This window comes from Notamacropus eugenii, chromosome 5 (genome assembly GCF_028372415.1).
Source record: "Notamacropus eugenii isolate mMacEug1 chromosome 5, mMacEug1.pri_v2, whole genome shotgun sequence".
Classification (NCBI taxonomy): Eukaryota; Metazoa; Chordata; class Mammalia; order Diprotodontia; family Macropodidae; genus Notamacropus; species Notamacropus eugenii.
Window position 1 is genome coordinate 241337052 of NC_092876.1, and position 19667 is coordinate 241356718.

The window sequence follows — 19667 nt, forward strand, 5'->3', positions numbered from 1 at the left end:
ATTGGATAATAACCTGAGGAAATGGCAGGAAGAAAACTGATTTTTTTAGAATTAGGAGATCTGGGTATGTTTATATGGGGGAGAGGTGAATGAAATGTAAGGACCAGTTGATAGAAAGATATTGAAGATGAATTAGAAGAGTTGAGGATAATTGATAGGGCAAAGTCCCTGAGGAATATCTGTCTTATTGCCTCATTCACTTAGGGGAAAAGTTCATTAGAGAGATGGGAGCACAGTTGTGAAGACATCTCTGTCCAAATTCACACCTGGACAAGAGCTCATTCTTAACACATCCAGCATGTAGCTAATCTAGTCATGGAGGGGATTCCTTTACCTCCCAAAATGGGATATTCCACTTTTGGGTAGTCCTAAGGGTTGACAGTTTTTCCTTATATGAGGTGTAACTTGTCCTCTTCCACCAGTTGCTCCTGTGTATGACAGTAGGGGCCAAAACCTGGAAAAACAAACCCCAAGGTGAATCTCTTTCACATCACAGCCTTTCTGATATTTGAAGATGCTACTGCATAGTGCCTCATTCCCTCCACTCCATCTCCAAGTTTTCTCTTCTGCAAGCTAAATGTTCCCAGTTCTTTTTTTTTCTTGAAATGGAAATTTTTTTTTTATTTTTTTAAATTAATTAATTAATTTACCTTTCAACATTCATTTTTACAAAATTTTGGGTTCCAAATTTTCTCCCCATTTGTCCCCTCCCCCCACCCCAAAACACCGAGCATTCTAATTGCCCCTATCACCAATCTGAACTCTCTTCTAACATCCCTCCCTTCCCTTGTCCCCATCTTCTCTTTTGTCCTGTAGGGCCAGATAACTTTCTATACCTCATTACCTGTATTTCTTATTTCCTAGTAGCAAGAACAATACTTGACAGTTGTTCCTAAAACTTTGACTTCCAACTTCTCTTGATCCCTCCCTCCCCACCCATTCCCTTTGGGAAGGCAAGCAATTCAACATAGGCCATGTCTGTGTAGTTTTGCAAATGACTTCCATAATAGTTGTGTTGTATAAGACTAACTATATTTCGGGGCAGAGCCAAGATGGCGTAGTAGAAAGACGCACATACACATAGCTCCGAACCCACAACCCATAGAACAACTACAAAGAAGTAACTCACCGCGAATTCTGCACCCAGAGGCCACAGAACATTGGAGCGAGGGAGATTTCTGTTCCGGAGAGACCTGCAAACCTCTCGTAAAAGGTCCTTCGTGCTGCGGACTGGGCGCCGGGACTGGGAGCTGAGTACAGCCCTGCTGTGGCCGCGGCACCGAGAGGAACAGATCCCAGCGGGCTTCAGGGACGGGATCTCCAGCGGCCGCACAAGTACCTCCACCCACAGGTGACGGGGGTCGGTGAGAGTCCCTTTGGCGGGTAGAGCGGGGAGTGGGGTGCCCCCATGGCTCGGGCCCCCTCGGGAGACAGAAGCTGAGGGGCAGTGGCAGACCAGGGCTCTCCAAGCAGGCAGGAGCCTGGATCCATTGTTGAAGGTCTGTGCATAAACTCCCTGAGGGAACGGAGCCTGAGAGGCAGCCCTGCCCTCACCTGAGCATCTGAATTTAATCTCACACTGAATAGCAGCCCTGCCCCCGCCCAAAGCCCTGAGGCTGAAAGCAGCATTTGAATCTCAGACCCCAAACACTGGCTGGGAGGATCAGGAGGTGAGGTGGGTGTGAGGAAAATATTCAGAGGTCAAGTCACTGGCTGGGAAAATGCCCAGAAAAGGGAAAAGAAATAAGACTATAGAAGGTTACTTTCTTGGTGAACAGGCATTTCCTCCCTTCCTTTCTGATGAGGAAGAACAATGCTTACCATCAGGCAAAGACACAGAAATCAAGACTAACTATATTTCCCTCCATCCTATCCTGCCCCCCATTGCTTCTATTCTCTCTTTTGATCCTGTCCCTCCCCAAGAGTGTTGACTTCTAGTTGCTCCCTCCTCCCACTGCCCTCCCTTCCATTATCCCCCCCACCCTGCTTATCCCCTTCTCCCGCACTTTCCTGTATTGTAAGATAGGTTTTCATACCAAAATGAGTGTGCATTTTATTTCTTCCTTTAGTCGAATGTGATGAGAGTAAGCTTCATGTGTTTCTCTCTCCTCCCCTCTTTTTTTCCCTCCAGTGAAGTCTTTTGCTTGCCTCTTTTATGAGAGATAATTTGCCCCATTCCATTTCTCCCTTTCTCCTCCCAATATATTTCTCTCTCACCCCTTAATTTCAGTTTTTTTTAAAGATATGATCCCATCCTATTCAATTCACTCTGTGCTCTGTGTGTGTGTGTGTGTGTGTGTGTGTGTGTGTGTGTAATCCTACCAACTACCCAAATACTGAAAAGTTTCAAGAGTTACAAATATTGTCTTTCCATGTAGGAATATAAACAGTTCAACTTTAGTAAGTCCCTTATGACTTCTCTTTGCAGTTTAGCTTTTCATGCTTCTCTTCATTCTTGTGTTTGAAAGTCAAATTTTCTTTTCTTCTCTGGTCTTTTCATCAAGAATGCTTGAAAGTCCTCTATTTCATTGAAAGACCATTTTTTTTCCCCTGAAGTATTATACTCAGTTTTGCTGGGTAGGTGATTCTTGGTTTTAGTCCTAGTTCCTTTGACTTCTGGAATATCCTATTCCATGCCCTTCGATCCCTTAATGTAGAAGCTGCTAGATCTTGTGTTATCCTGGTTGTATTTCCACAACATTTGAATTGTTTCTTTCTAGCTGCTTGCAGTATTTTCTCCTTGACCAGGGAACTCTGGAATTTGGCCACAATATTCCTAGTTTCTCTTTTTGGATCTTTTTCAGGTGGTGATCGGTGGATTCCTTGAAGACTTATTTTGCCCTCTGGTTCTAGAACATTAGGGCAGTTTTCCTTGATAATTTCATGAAAGATGATGTCTAGGCTCTTTTTTTGATCATGGCTTTCAGGTAGTCCCATAATTTTTAAATTTTCTCTCCTGGATCTATTTTCCAGGTCAGTTGTTTTTCCAATGAGATATTTTACATTATCTTCCATTTTTTCATTCTTTTGGTTTTGTTTTGTGATTTCTTGGTTTCTCATAAAGTCATTAACCTCCATCTGTTCCATTCTAATTTTTAAAGAACTGTTTTCTTCAGTGAGCTTTTGGACCTCCTTTTCCATTTGACTAATTCTGCTTTTGAAAGCATTCTTCTCCTCATTGGCTTTTTGAACCTCTTTTGCCACTTGAGTTAGCCTATTTTTCAAGGTGTTATTTTCTTCAGCATTTTTTTGGGTCTCCTTTAGCAAGGTATTGACCTGCTTTTCATACTTTTCTTGCATCCCTCTCATTTCTCTTCCCAGTTTTTCCTCCACCTCTCTAACTTGATTTTCAAAATCCTTTTTGAACTCTTCCATGGCCTGAGCTCATTGAATATTTATTTTGGTTGTTTGGGATACAGAAGCCTTGAAGCTTATGTCTTTCCCTGATGGTAAGCATTGTTCTTCCTCATCTGAAAGGATGGGAGGAGATATCTGTTCACCAAGAAAATAACCTTCTATGGTCTTATTTTTTTTTCCCTTTTTTGGGCATTTTCCCAACCAGTTACTTGACTTTTGGGTCCTTTGTCAAGAGTAGAGTATACTCTGGGAATCTGTGAGATCTCAGTTCCTCCAAGGTGGCACGATCAAGCATGTACTGGTCTGGATGCAGAGAGGGATTTTTGTGCCCAGAATCTTAGCAGATATCTCTCCACAGCCACCTAGCCTCCAGTTCCCAAGTCAGCACTGGGGGCTGATTTTCAGATAAGCTGGATGGGCAGGGCCACCATTCAATGTGAGACAAAGACCAGCTCCACCAGGGCTGAGGTAAGACTCAGCTCTTCAGTGCCCCCAGGGGTTTTTATGCTCCAACAATGAACCGTTTGTATGGGCTGCTGTGCACCCTCTGTGGCTGCTGCCTGCTGCCAGAGCTATGGGAAGGCCCATCTCCCTTCCTGGCCAGCTGATAACACCCCATCACCCAGTCACTGACCTTTGGTGCCTGTGGGTTGAGGGATCTGAGGACCCACTTCTGGCACTGGAGATTTCGCCCTGAGGTGTCCTCCTCCCAGAGTCACGCTGCGCTGCCTGGGCTCTGAGCTCTGCTCCACGTCTGGCGCATCTGATGTTTCTGTGGGCCTTTCAGGTCACCGTGGACTGGAAATCTCCTCCACTCTGTTGTTCTCCACTTCTGCTGCTCCAGAATTTGTTGAGAGTCCCTCTCTACAGGTATTTTGTGAGCTGTGTGGGGAGACCCTACATAAGTGTGTCTTTCTAGTCTGCCATCTTGGCTCCCTCCCAGTTCTTTAATTGATCTTCACATGGTAGGATCTTGAGACCCCTGGCTATGTTGATTGACCTCTCCTAGATGCTTTCCTCCTTCTCTGAAATCCTTCCTAAAATGTGTGTTCAGAACTTGAACAAAACTTTCCAGGTATCATCTCAGCAGGACAGAGCACAATTGAACTATCACCTTTCCAGGATGCTGTGTCATGGACTAGACCTGTGATTTCATTGAATTCCAGGCAAGAGTAGTGCAGAGCAGCATCTATACACTGCAACTTAGACTTTTCAAAGGTTGCCAAATGTAATGAGAAATCACAATACCAGTACGTATCAGAAGCAGGAAGTGAGTCCTGCTATTCCTGACATTGAGGCTAATTCTTTATCCACTATACCAGATTTCTTCTCATTATGCTTTTTTTTTACTGTAATCTATGATTACATCATCTTTTTTTTGTCTGCCATGTCATACTCTTGGCTCATTTATTTCATCAACAAGCATTTATTGTTACTGTGAACCAAATGCTGAGGATTTGACAAAGACAAAAAAAATCTTTTTTCTCACTGTCGTATTTTTATTTAACAAAAGGATGATACATGCTTGGTTTTGCCATTCCTTTTATTTTTAATATTTCAGAGTATGTGTGCATATAAGCCTTCATATTATTTTATAATATAATCTGAGATATGAATGGGTCATCAAAATCTCTCTTTTGAACTGAGTAAATATTTACTAAGTGAATATTTATTAACTAAAACTAGTAAGTGAATATTAGTTAATAAGCACTGTGGTTAAGGAGTTTACCATTCAAAACACCTTGACCAGAGGATCAGAAAGTAGAAAAAGCATGAGAGTAGAAATTGGGACACATGGACATTGGTCTTTGTTCTGATACAAGTTAACCATGTGACTTGGAACAAATCACTTAATATGTCACTTTACTTTCCTCACTTTAACTTAAATTCTTAGGTCCATTTCAGGTCTCAATTTCTATGAATGCTCCAGGTATCCACAATAGCTAACATTAATATTTTTGTTGTTCTTCAGCTATTTCACTCATTTTAGTTGCGTCCAACTCTTCATGATCCTATTTGGAATTTTCTTGGTGAAGATACTGGTATGTTTACATTTCCATCTCCAACTCATTTTACAGACGAAATAACTGAGGCAGACAGGATTAATTGACTTGCCCAGGATTACATGGCCACTATGTGTCTGAGGCCAGATTTGAACTTGCAAAGATGAATCTTCCTGATTCCAAATCCAGTACTCTGTCCACTGTGCCACCAGAAGTCTCCCATAAGGACGTTACGATCTACCTAGGAGAGAGAGCATGTCCACATTTAGGTATAGAATAGACACATGTTAATTTGGGGGAGAAGGCACAAGTAGCTGAAAGTATCCATAAAGGTTTCCTGAAGAAAGTAGCCTTTTATCTGAGTCTTGCAGGAAGCTAGGGCTTCAAGGGGCAGAAGTAAGGAAGGAATTCCAGATATGGATTGATAACAGGCCATTTTGTATGAGCTGGTTTGGAATAAAGGGGAGTAATGTAACAAAGCTAGAATGTTGGGAATGACTTTGAAGTATTTTATCTTAAACACAGTGGGGGAAATCAGTTTAGCAGCTGTTTAGGGGATAGACCTGAGACAGGGAAACCAGTTAGTGGAATATTGCAATAGTTCAAGTGAGAGGCAGTAAATAGGGAGTGATTTGGGTTGTGACTGTGAATGGAGAGAAGGGGGCAAATGAATGAGATGTTATGGAGGTAGAATTGATAAGGTTTGGCAACTGATTGGCAGTGTGTAGGGTAAGGGAGAGTGAGGAGTTGAGGATGATGGTTACAAATCTAAGTGAGTAACTCTGATGGTGCCCTCAACAGAAATGGGAACATTTGGATGATGGCTGACCTTGATAATGAGTTGTTGAAAGTGGGATGCCTGTGAGGAATCTATTTCATAATGTCCAATAGGCAGTTTGTGGTAGATGACTGGGGCTCAGGAGGGAGACCAAGGATGGACAAATAGATTAGAGAGTTGTCAGCATAGAAATGAGATGGTAATAGGTTCATCGGAGGTGATTGAGGTCACCAAGGATATATAGAGAGGAGAAAGTATATAGGAGACTGTGTTCATTCATTTCAGATGTTTCTGAGGGGGCAAGAAGGATAAAGATTGAGAAAAGACCATCAGATGTGGCAGTCAAGATAATTTTCTAAAGATCAGTTTCAGTTGAATAATGCCACTCAACTGAGTTCCGAAGCCAGATTGTGAAGGGTTGAGAAGAGAGTGAAAAGAGGAATTAGATCCTGAGATCTTTTTTAAAATGACTTGTTGTATAGTCATGTCTCCAGGAGGATCCAACAAGTTCATGGGGGTGTTATTCATTTGAATGGAAGTCTAGAAAATAGATTAGAAATCCATAGACAAAAAGGATCATTGAGGTCGTTAGAATCATGAATCCAAGGTCCAGAGGTCTGTGTTTGGGAGAAAAGAGCAGTTCACTTCTTTTGGAGGATGGCATAAGATGAAGCAAGGTTAGGACATTACCAGACTGTTGAGGGCCTTGAATCCTAGTCATCTGAACTTTTGGGTCAAAAAATCACAACATCATAGAGTTAGATTTAAAGATCTAAAGATTTAAAGCTTAATCTTGGCTTCTTAATTTGCAAATGAGGAAACTAAGGTCTTGGAAGGGAAGTAGCTTGCTAAAAATCTGTACTCATTTACAAGGCTTTTTGAGGGTTTTATATACTCTTTTAGGCTTCAATGCTCAGGACTTTGGCTTCAGTTTTGTCTTCCAAGAAAGGGATTTTCACAAAGATGTGGAACAAATATTTTCAGAAACCAAAGACACATTTTTATAAAGTAAGCTCAAAAATAATTTACTTATCTGATTATATAATTGATTACTGACCTGATTTATATGCAAAGGGACAAACCAGTAGTATAAATAAGTGACTTTTTGAAAGGATAGTTTGATAGAATGCTAGTTGATTAAGATAATATTGGAATGGAATTACATTGAAATACTTGAGCTGGGAATTATTCACATCTTTTCCAGTTCCAGTGTCCTTCAGTTGATATTATTGGCACTTTCCTTTAAAACTGGAATGTGATTTAAAAAAAAAACACCATTAGCAGAACTAAGAAAAAAATTTAAGTTAATTGCATAAACCAATGTTTACTGAATACCCTGTCAATTCTATTTTCCTTGCTAATGGAGTATAAGACACAGGGTGAGCATTGTGTCTAGCCAGCCCTGCAGCCAGAAAGACCTAGGTCTTGTTTGGGGACATATTAGCTGCTCAATCTTGGGCAAATCATTTAACCTCTCAGCCCCAGGCTGAAAAAACAAACAAACTGAATTGTAGAAGAGTTGCTGATTCTCATCAGTGGAGGGAGTTTCCACAGTGGGAGCTCCTTACATCAATGGAAAGTAGCTGTGGCATGGTAATTTTTAAAATTTTGTAAACTCCTGCAAATATTTTTCTTAGGTGGGGTATTTAGGTAGCTGCTAAACTTTTATGAGATGATTGTTTTTATAGTGGACTTTTGCATGTCTTGTAATTGAAGTTTTGTTTCTTCTTTAAAGCAACTTTGTTTTACTCTAATAAAAAAATTAAGTATTTATCTCTCACCTTCTACAGTAAACCTTTCCCAATCCCTTCTAATTCTAGTGCCTTTCCTTTGTTAATTATTTCCTATTTATTCTGTATATAATGTGTTTGTGTATGTGTAAGCGCCTATATGTATATCTGTTTATTTGTTGTCTCCCCAATTCCTTGAGGGTGGGGACTCTCTTTTGCCATTTTTATTTGTATCCCCAATGTTTGGCACTTAGCAGGAACTTAATAAATGTTAATTGACTGATCTCCATCCCAGCATTTGCCTCTCCAAATCTTCCCCAGAGTTAGCTACCTTGCTGTGTACGTCTAAAAGCATGTATTGACAGATATGTGACCACTAATTTTCTGGTGGACATCAGATGTTTCCCTACTTTTTTTTGTTGGTTTGTGATTTCATCCATTTGGAGTTCCTAGTTTAGATCTTTCCTTCTTGACATTTCCATTGAGTTGCCTGGGGGCAAGGAGAAGCTAACAGACTTGGCTATGGTTATACAGCCAGTGAGTATCAAGTAAAGACTAGACACCAAGGCTAGCCCCTTTCTTCATTTCTTTAGCATGCTTAGTATCACTGAGGGAGGGGAGAACCTGGGAACACTGGTTGAGGACTGCCTCAGGCCTAAAGAAAAACAGGGAGTCACTGTGACATTTATTTAGCAAGGGAGTTAACATTTGAATTGCCTGTCTACCTTTTGCCTCTACATGAGTCACTCAGTTCAGACCTTGACACTTTCTCTCTGGAACATTCCAGAGTTGATCATTTCCTAAGATGTTACAGTATATCCACTGACGGAGTAAGAAATCTGCCAGTGTCCAAGGCTGTTCCCTCCATTGCTCTACCTTCCTGGACAGCAGCACCAAAGGTGCTTTAATTCACTTCTCCCTCATTATCCAAGTCTCAATAGGGAATATTGCTGGACATATAAAATAATGAAATCTATCTATATTTAGTGCTCCCACCTCATAGTTGGTTCCACTCTGTATTTGCTTTCCACAATATTCGTGAGTTTAATTGACTTCACATGCTCTGAACCCATAATTTATTGTAATGTGGTAAAGCAAAAAAGTAAATAAATCAAACACTTCCATAGGAAGACAGTTGCTATCACCCCCTTTTTCATGGCCTCTGGTGTAAACTCTCACTTTCTTTTTTCTCTCTGGAGTTGAAATAACTCTTAGAAAATGAGAATATCTTAACGGCAATAAGAAAGTAAAACATGAAGACAGAAGAGGCTACCAAGAATATAATATACTCCTGACCTCCTTTGTGACGTCTGCTCTAGCCTTCAGGTGAAGATCATCAGAAATTGTTCTGCCCATCTCTTCGTGAATCATCTTTCCTGATCTAGAGGAAAACAACTCAGAGACATCATCACACACCTATTACCAGACAACGGCAAAATATTATGAAAATATCGCTTCGGAGGAAGCTTTAAAATAATCCTTTGTCTCCTATTTTACATACTGTCCTGGAATGACACCTCTCAGACTGATGCAGGAAGACAGGAAAGAACTTTGCATTTAGTAAGCACCTACTATATGCTAAACACTGCTGCACTAAGTGCCTTACAATATTCCTCAGTGGAGGAAACCGGAGATCAAGGCACTTGCCCAGGGTCACTGAACTAGTAACAGGTCACAGGTAGAGTTTGAATGTAGAACACTCAATTCCAGAGTCAACTTTCTTTCCTCAGTACCACATGGCCTGCCAGCAAACCATTTTCTTAAAACTTTTATGTAGGCTTTTTAAATTTTATTTTTCCCTCATTTTAAATTGTTGAGTTTTTTGAGGGGAGGAACAATTAAGGTTAAGTAAGTTGCCCGGGGTGATACCAGCTAGTAAGGAACTGAGGCCAGATTTGAATTCAGGTCCTTCTGACTCTAGAGCTGATTCTCTCTCTACTGTGCCATGTGGCTGCCTCCTCTTCTCTTATTTTAGATAGGGATAATTCAGCCTTCTGATTTAAAGAGTCACCAACTGGTCTGAAGATTGCATTTGTAGGAATACAAGTAAATGACATAGTGAATATGTTGACAAAGATCATTGTCACTTATTCCACTAAGGTATTTCAGTATAGTGGAAAAGTGTATGATTTTTGGAGTAAGAGGACCTGGGTGTGAATACAGACTCTACCACTTACTAAATTTGTGACCCAAGTCATGGTCCTCAGTTGGCCCAGAAGTTGGACTAGATAAATTCCAGGGTCTCTTTTAGCTCGAAATTTGTGATCCTATTAGCCTACTAAAAATTTGAATTCTCAATTATCACAAAAGATGGCTTTAAATATGACAACAAAATACAGGGAAAGGAGCCACTGCGTAAATAGCATTTAAGCATTTTGTTATTCCTCAACCACCATCTCTTAGCTATGAAAAAGATCTACAAAAACACAGTGCTCACAAAAGAGAAGGGCCCTTAAAGTAGAGTGAGGTTGAATGGGTAGTAAAGAGAGGAAAGAGAAAACAATGGTTACCTTTCAAGATAATGTACTACAATTTGCTGAGCCACCTTAGGTGACTGAGTTGGAAATAAAAGTAATTAGAAGTCACAGATGAACTGTAGTTCATATCACTGAAAAGGGATGGGATACCCAGTTTACTGAGGTGACTAATCTACTGTATTACTTAAATATTATATGTGTGTATCTATTTATCTGTCTAATATATACATATGTATGTATATATAATTATCAGTTTATTGCTGACTTTCGTTAGGTTATATAAAGTTTTTACAGCAGATTTCTCAGTAAGCTAATCTACTGTATTCTATGTTAATCCTGACTAGCCCAATAATAGCATGAATATTTCATAGAAACTTCTTTCTCTGTCCTCAAAAATTTTGAAAGTATTCCTAAAGGTTGCTGAATATTTAGAAAGGTTTTTCTTTTTAGGTTATTATTTGCCGTCTGGTCTAGGTAGATACTGAAGGTATTTTCCCTGTCCTTCATCAATAGATTGGTTGAGTAATTTCTATGTGATTAGTGTTTTACTAGATACAGTGGGAGATTCTAGAGTGAGAATAAGCTATATTTCCTGTAGTCAATTAGGAAAGTTAGAATCATTTGATTTTATGACTGGAAGGGAACTTGAAAATGATCTAATCAAATTTCTTCCTTTAAGAGATGAAATCTAGAGAAGGCCAGTCAAATAAGATGATACTGATAAATCATATATACATATAAACCATATTTATAGATATGATACACAACAGGTGAATGCTTAGGTGCATATTATGATTAAAGCTGCCTAATGTTCATGGTAAAAGACCATTATTTAATTTCACACATGATTTCTATTTGCCCTCCTCCCAAAGCTAATCATAAAAAGAGGGACTTCCTCCCACTAAATAATTGCCGGAACGTGAAAACTCATTTGCCGAGTCTAGTTCCTTAGTATGAAATGCATCACAAAATTCATTTCCCTTCCTGAAATCCAGATTCTTTACTTTCCAAAGGGATCTAAACAATCTTTAGCTATAACCCATGTAGCATACTGTAACTATTGAAAGAGGTTCCCTAACTATTGTTTCAAAAAAGGAGACTTCAGGGTTGGATGGAGTCCAAGTTGGATGCTTTTCCTTTCTGAAAGATTTAAAAGAAACCAACTAGAGTTTAGGAGTCCTTAACCTGGAGTTCATGAACTTATTTTTTTTCTCTCTCAATATAATTGGTTTCCTGGTAATCCTTTATACTTTATTTCAAACATTTAAAAACATTATTCTGATAAGGGGTCCATAGGTTTCAGCAGAGTGCCAAATGGGTCCATGATTCCCCCCAAAATATTAAGATCCCCTGAGTTAGACATGATAAAAGATTGCAGTGATGAGCAGGAGACAGAGCTAGCATGGAAAGAAAAGTTCTCCTTACTGCTCTGAACGTAAAAAAAAAGGGAACATTTAGAGTTGTGTAGTCTTGCTTTCAGCATTTTAATTTAACAGGGATAAAATGCAAAAGTTCAGAAAAGCTGCAAAAGTTCAAAAAAGCTGCAAAAGTACAGGATGGGCAAGTCATTCCTGGTTAACAGATCATATGGAAAAGATTTAGGAGTTTCAGCTGGTCACAAACTGGATGAGGTCATTGTGATAAATGGGGCTAAAAAGCTAATAATGGTGTTGAGCTACATTAATAGAAATCTAGAATTCAGTATGAGGGAAGTTATGATGGTCCCCTGTAGTCTTGTCTAGCTAGACCTTATCTGGAATATTTATTTCTGAGCATCAGGTTCCAAGAAGGACAACTTAAAATAAAATGATAATATATGCTATATATAACAATATGTGATCTATACTATATATAATACAACATATTGCTTACTATATGACATATCATAATATATGCTATATATAATTTGTTATACATACATCCATACATACATATATATATATGCAAAATAAAAGACCAGAGTGGGGAGGTGATAACTGGAAACCATGTCTAGGGGAAATGAAGAGACCAGGAATATTTAACTTGTGGAAGAGATGATTTAGGGAAAATGGTAGTACATAATAGCTTTCTTCCTATAGTCAACATGCTGTCTCAAAGGAAGAGAGATGATAGATCCTGTTTGACTCCTGAGGGCAAAACTAAGACCAGTGGATGGGAATTACAGATAAATCTGTGCTTGACCAGAGGAAAGCTTCTTTATAGTTGTAGTTCTTTTAAAACAGAATGGGGCTGTCATGAGCTTGTCTCTGCTCCCCATCACTGATGGTGTGTCAGCAGTAGCAGGAGGGCCATTTCTTAGGGTGATTAGAGAGATTCAGACTTTCATAAAGGTGGATGAGATGACCTCTAAGGTTCCTTCCAAATCCATGAGTCTAGCTTGATTGAATCACATAGTCTCTTATTTAAATATTGTCCCATGTCTGGCTCTTCCTTTGCCTCTTAGATCTCATTTCACTTTTTTGAGGGTCCCCCTTGTTAACATGCCTATTTTAGTATTTCTTTTTATTCATTCTTTTTTTCTCTAGGCTTTCTCCTTTTTCTATATTTCTCCTTTTCTTTCTTTTTCATTTTCTTCACTTCAGAGTTCTTCCTTCTCCTTATCCCTTCTGTTTCCTCTTCCTATGATCTCTGTCCTGCCTTCCTTTCTCTCTCTTTCCTCTTTGTCTCTTTCTTTTCTTTTCTCCCTGACTTCTTTGGATTTGTTCCTTTATTGTTGCCTTCAGGGTTCCTAGAATCAACAGAATATTAATAATTTATCCTATTTGAAGAGGGAAAAGGTCAGTCAGAATTGAAAGTCTCAGTAACAGAACTTTTTAGATAAACTAAATTTTGTGTCTTTAGGTATATATATAGTGCCTGAGGGAAAGGTAAGGCTCAAGGTTTAGCTTAGAGGATCTTAAAGTATCTTGACAAATCATTCTTTAGTGTATTAGTATACCCATTCCTAGCACATGCTGTGGTCAAAGACTCACTTTTGATTCCCTCAGATTCCTTTGTTTCAACTTTTCTTTTCCAATGTTCAGCTTTTCTTTTCCAGTGATAGGAAGATCTATTTCAATACTATTTCAATAAGACAGATAAATTTTTTCAGAGACCCTAGTGGTAAACATAGTGGGTGGGGAGCATTTTGAAACATTAGTTTACAATAAGATAGCCTATTATCTTTAATATGCTTTGGCCTGTGTAGGACTCTGGTATTTTATAGTTTTTATATTGGTTATTCTCATAGGAAGCTCTTAAGAGAGCAGTGTTATTTTTGGCTAGTAAAGGAAGGACCATATCCTATTGCTCAGGACCATACCAGGACCATGGGATTCAAACATAAAAATTCAGACCATTCTGAGTGTCTTCTTAGTTTTAAGATCTTGGTTTTGACTTGGTATATGGGATTGGAGGTTTTGCACACAGTACGGAGACAGCTTTCTTTATGAGATGCCACAGTGGAATCATTCCTCTTAGAATGTCCCAAAGTGATAGATAAGCTAGGGAGTGCCTGCTGCTGTGCTCTGCCCATAATAAAAGCCTGACAGAGGTTTATTGAATTGAATATGCATATAGTGCACATGTGGATGATCTAGTTTGCACCATAGAGTGCTGTGAATAACCTGAAATCAGGATAGAGAAGAGCAAAAGCATTTCCTGATCTCATCTGTTAATGCCTTCCCCTCTGAGATTACTTTCCATCTGCTCTAGATGTATCTAGTATCTATGTAGTTACTGACATGTTGTCTCCCCTATCAGAATTTAAGTTTTTCTTGCTCTCAGGGACCGTGTTTTTGCCTTTTTTTGTGTGCTCAGCTGAAAGAATAGTTACATAGTAAGTTAGAACTATTGGAAGAGTATGTGCTTCATAAATGATTCTTGACTTGGATATGGGGTATACTGATAAATGTGTTTAACAACTGGCTCTACCAAAAAAAATAATGTTCCCATAACACATTTTTAAGTTTAATTTGCATTATTAATTAAGTTAAATTTGCATTTATTTTGCAATTTCTCCATTGCCTTCTTAAGTCTGGACAATCAATAAAGCAATAAATCAAGCTCTGACTTGTGTATTAACAATACACAAGTATTGTATTAACAGTTGGCTTCAGGACACAACTGCTTGGAACTGACCTCATTGAATAATTTGCAATATCAGTTTTGTATTTATATATTTGCATATCCTTCCCCTTATTAATTATATTCTATTTTTTCTGTATTGTTTGCTACATATTTGTTTACCTTTTTCCTCCATTAGATTGTGAACTCCTTGAGTTCAAGGACTCAAATCTTGCCTTTTTTCTTGTATCCATAGCACTTAGCACAGTGCCTGGTACACTATAGGCATTTCATTAATTCTTACTGACTGACACATATACATATGGAAAGGCCATCTTTTCACGTGAAACAGAGATGAAGGAAGTAGCAGAAATTGCCTGACTGATGTGAGGTGAGGAAGAGGAGAGAAGAGGAAGCTCTAGGAAAATGTCCCCAATTTTTTTTTTGCTTGTGAAGCAAGGTTTTCATCTGAGAGGTTTGGGAGGAAGAGGATCCATGAGAGGCTTAAAGATGGGTTAAAAAGTTTGGAATAGCCACTATGGTGAATGAGATGAGGAAGCAGTTCTTCAGTTGTATCCAACTTCTCATGATCCTGTGTGGGTTTTTCTTGGCAAAGACACTTGAGTGGTTTGTCATTTCTTTCTCTAGCTCATTTTACAGATGAGGAAACCGAGGCAAACAGGGTTAAGTGACTTTTCCAGTGACATACAGATTGTAAGTATACGAGGTCAGATTTGAACTCTGGAAAATGTCTCCCTGACTCCAGACCTGGTTGCTCTTTCCACTGTGTTACCTGGCTGCCCAGTTAGGGATGTATAAAAGAATTGCCTTTGAGTAGTAAAAGCCTAATTGAGGTTATATGACATAATTTACCATAATTTCATGATTTTCTCCAGCTTTGTTCAGCATCACATGAATAAGAGTGAAGATAAAGGATTATGGAAGTAATCCAAGGTTGAGACAGGACAAAACTGGCAATTGAATAAGGGGGAAAGGGACTTTAGAGAGGGCAGTGTAGAGACCCTCAAGTCAAGATGGGGAAGAGAGGCAAGGATCGTGCAGGGTTGATGGCCCTGAGGGGTGGATAGTGAGGGCAAAGAATGGAGTTACGATACCCAAGGCAGAGGAAGAGGTGGATTGAGAGAAGATTATATTCAGATAAAAGAACTTTAGAGTTTGTGAACATGGAAATGAAATCCTTGCAGGCCACACTGTAAGATCTTCTGTGCCTGAAGGTAACATGGGATGGAGAAGCAGGGCATGAAATAGTAGTTAACTGAGGAATTGGGAGGTGAGGGTAGTAGAAAGAGTATCAGTATATACTATCAGATATTCTTTTGAATATATAAACATTCTAGTGGAATATCCATTGAAACTTCTCAAGTGGAATAATGCCAAAATTCTGACGTAAAAGTCATGCCTATGTAGCAGAGAATCTGAAAGGCCAAACACAACCTCTAAGTGGGTACCTTCTTTCTTCTATATCATTTCCTTCTTGCTCTCAGCTTGGTATAATGAAAAACAGCACTAGTTCTGGAGTCAGGACCTGGGTTCAAATCCTGTTCAGATCTGATGCTAATTTCCTGTGTGAACTTGGGCAAGGCATTAACCTTCCTGGGCTCACTTTTCTCATCTGTACAGTGAGGTGGTTGTCTTAGATGGCTTCTGAGATTCCTTCCAGCTCAAATCTATGAATTTATAAACCACAGATTCAGATTCATAGTATGAAACATGGGGGTGAGGGAGGGGAGAGGTGGGAATGAGCCTTTTTAAGCACTTACACTAATAGATTCCACAGGATTTCGTCATAAATCAACACTGTGTTGAATTCTGGGGATACAAAGCCTAACCTATCACGTCAAGGTTTCCCTCATTCATCCCATCTCTGCTCAAAATCTGACTGGTTTCTATTGGTGCTTACAATTCCTTGTCAATCCATAGAACTGAAATCCACAAAAATCCCAAATCCATACATCACTAGATCACAATCATTGACAGGATCCCCATATTGTATGTACAGTCCCTTCTTTATAATATGTACAAAGTGAGCACTCAAATGTTGCTTGTTTTATAAGCATGGGCTAGAGGACTGGCTTTTTAAGGGGGAATTGTGAAAACAGCAGGTTAGATAAAATGAAGTGAAATTGTGTTTAACATTTCCAGACTAAGGAAATTATAAAACAGAAGGTCAGAGAATAACCTTGTATGTGAAGTCCATTGTTCATTTCATTGCCTCTGGGCTGCTGTCTACATAAATCGTTACTTAGAAAATTGTTCTTTAAAATGCTGTACACCTTATGGTTCCTTGAGTTGCTCTTTTCAACATTCTAGTTACTATGTGTTTAAAGAACATACCTGATTTTCAAATCTAGATACTTGGTTTCTTCAAAAAAAAATTTTGTTTTTGATCACCGAGGCTTTTGGAGCCTGAGTTTTGTGATGATGTAAATGTTATTGAGCTTTTCATGATGAACGTTTCCCTGATCTGTTGGCTAACCCCCCTTTAACTGTCACATTGCTAGTGTGACCTTCACACCAGGCTGAGGGGAAAAAAATCTTGTACAGAATCCCTAGACAATTTGGAACTGTTGTCTGGGCAACATAACTCACTTCTAATCAAATACCCAAAGGATTACCCAAATCCCAGGTGTAACCTAACAGCCGAAGTAGGGAACCAGTTCTCAGGGCTACAGAGAGGGCAAAACATTTTCTCAATTTCAAACTGCTTTGCTGTAATGCTTTAGTGGGCATATACCACAATGTGGGGATTAATTCTAGAAAATCAAATAATAAAAAAAAATATAGACATGGACACAGGATAAGAGAAGTAGGGAGGAGTGAGTGTTATAGAAGCTGAAAATGTTTTTTCTTTAAAAGAGGTGGGAGGACAGTTATAGGAAAAAAACAGAAGGAAGTATGTGTCAGGGAGACATAAGGAGGAGTAGGGTCATTAGTAAGAGGCAGCCAAAGCAGAAAGAATGTTGAGTCTTAGTTTTTGTGGGGAAGGTAGGAGAGAAGGGGTGGAACTTTTGTCAAATAAATGGAGATAGTGGAGAGAAAAGGACAATAGGAGGTTTTTGGAAAGTGTTTAGCAAAAATCAGTTCACAGAAATATAGGCTGTAGGTATTAACCCATTATTTAATTTCCAACTTCCCTCTCCCCTATGATATGCTAGCTAAAATATGACTCATTTTCCTAGTCTTAATTATTCTCTTTGTGAGACTCTTCCATTAGATAAATGGCTACATGTCTGGGGGAGGGGAGAAGCAGTTTAAATAAAACCATTACGTGATACAGAAATAATCTTTTTTTTGCCCCTTTGGTCACATAGATAGCCATTTTTCAGCAGTCTGAAAAAAGAATGATCTAGAATAGGTAAGAAGGCATCTTTGTAATACTGAGAGCCAAACCTCCCAGCCGAGAGCATTACTGTGTAATGGTAATGAAATAATCATCCTCTAGAGAATAATCTATGTGCCTGCCTCTGTTTCATCACTATGAAATTAAGCATTGAATTTTAGCTGGCACATACATATTCACACCAACTTATTACACCGGGAAATTCTGTCTTCCCTGAAAATTCCTAAATCAAGGGTTCTTAGCTATTTTATGTGTCATAGATCCCTCTGAAAGACTGGTGAAGTCTCTGGAACCTTTCTCAGAATAGTGATTTTAAATAATTGAAGAAATTTCAATTAGAGGTTAATACAATTATAATTTTTTTCCTCATTCAAGTGGACTCCCTGAAATCTATCCAAAGATAAATAGGTAGGTATCTTATGAGCACCTGCCCTAAATCTACAGACTCAACAATTCCACAGACCTTACAACAGCTAGACTAGAAATGACTGAGTTTGTTCAAACTGACACATTAACTACTTAGATGGGGCTCTTTGTATATAGGCCTGCAGTAGTTCGGGTTTGTGATGATGTGCTGGGCCTCAGTGTTCCTAACAAAATTGAAGTTTCCCCCCTAGAAATCCCACCTCTAAAAACTTAAATACACTAAAAATACTTTGTTTATTCCAATTATATCTAAGATGTACGTTCCTTGTCTTTTGGAAGTATACTATGAAAAGATTATCATAAACTTAATAACCTTCACAGAAAATACCAGCAAACTTTCAAATAAAACATTAAGTTCCAAATAATTCATAGTAAAACATTTTAACATAAAAATATAAAACAAAATAATAACAGTAACAATTTATTTGCTGTATCCTTCCTTCTGAGTGGGTACACTATTTTAATTCTGCTTGCTTTACTCTGCATTATGTTATATACCTATTTCTTTTTATGCGTTTGTCATTATTATGGTACAGTATAATTCTGTTATTAACATGCCACAATTCATTCCGTCATTTCTTAATCACTGGCCATGTAAGATTATTTCCAGTACTTTTCTATCACAAGAAGGGCAATTGCAGATACTTTTGTAGGGAGAAATCTTTTTCTCATTTAATAACATCCCTAGCCCTTGGCTACTCCTTGCTGTCAAGAATTAGATGCAAAACAAAAGTGCCCCTCATTGCTTGCTATATCTCTTTTGAAGGATGCCATTATATTAAGATAATTTAAGAAATTATTAGCTGTTCTTTTTTTAGATGAAAGAACTGCCATAGATTTTTGGATAATTGAAGTCCTCTTTCAATATGGTGTCATGATTCTCTGCCATGTTTGTGATTTTCCAAACTGTTCCTTTGTTAAATACTCTTTCTATACTAATAAAATAGTTTATAATCTATTTCAACAAGAGAGTTTCTCCACTATGCTTTGTCTTGTAGTTCTTTGACATTTTCATGAGTTTATCTTTGTAGTATATAGTGCTATTTATTATCTCCCTCCCTTTAAATGCCATGTTTCTTTTAAATAAAGCCTACTTATATATGTTCCATTCATGAATTTCATCCCACTAGGTCTCAAGTGATACCACTTAGTGAAATTGGCCTTCCTACATTAGCATCTCTATTATGTCCCTTTTCTTGTTATCCATTCTTTGTGCATTTGGGTATAAGGATGTGAGGCCATAGATTTATCTCCTCTGTCTGGACATCTTTATCAGTCTTCTGTGACATGTTGTGTTTTGATTGAATAATTTTCATATTGATGGGACCCAGGAACAATTTTCTCTTCTTTTTTCTATTTACTCTAAAACTGCACTGTATATCAAGAATACTGGCAGAATATGATGTTTTTTTATTCATTGTAGAATCTCTGGATACATTTTGAATGGACATCTTTTTCTGCAGAGAAAAGACAGTGTTCTTTATAAGAATA

At 38.5% G+C, this 19667-nt stretch overlaps 1 protein-coding gene across 8 annotated transcripts in view; it reads left to right on the plus strand.

Moving 5' to 3' along the window:
- Positions 1-19667, plus strand: part of OSBPL6 (oxysterol binding protein like 6) — a 265398-nt gene that overhangs the window by 35327 nt on the left and 210404 nt on the right. The window contains exons 1-2 of one of the 8 annotated variants that reach the window (XM_072612434.1): positions 1264-1351; positions 4145-4227. The exons of 6 other annotated variants lie outside the window; for them this stretch is intronic. The gene's annotated coding sequence lies outside the window, so the exon portion shown is untranslated. Of the gene's footprint in view, positions 1-1263; positions 1352-4144; positions 4228-5023; positions 9429-19667 lie in introns of those variants that run through there. One more of the 8 variants, XM_072612435.1, reaches the window with a different exon arrangement.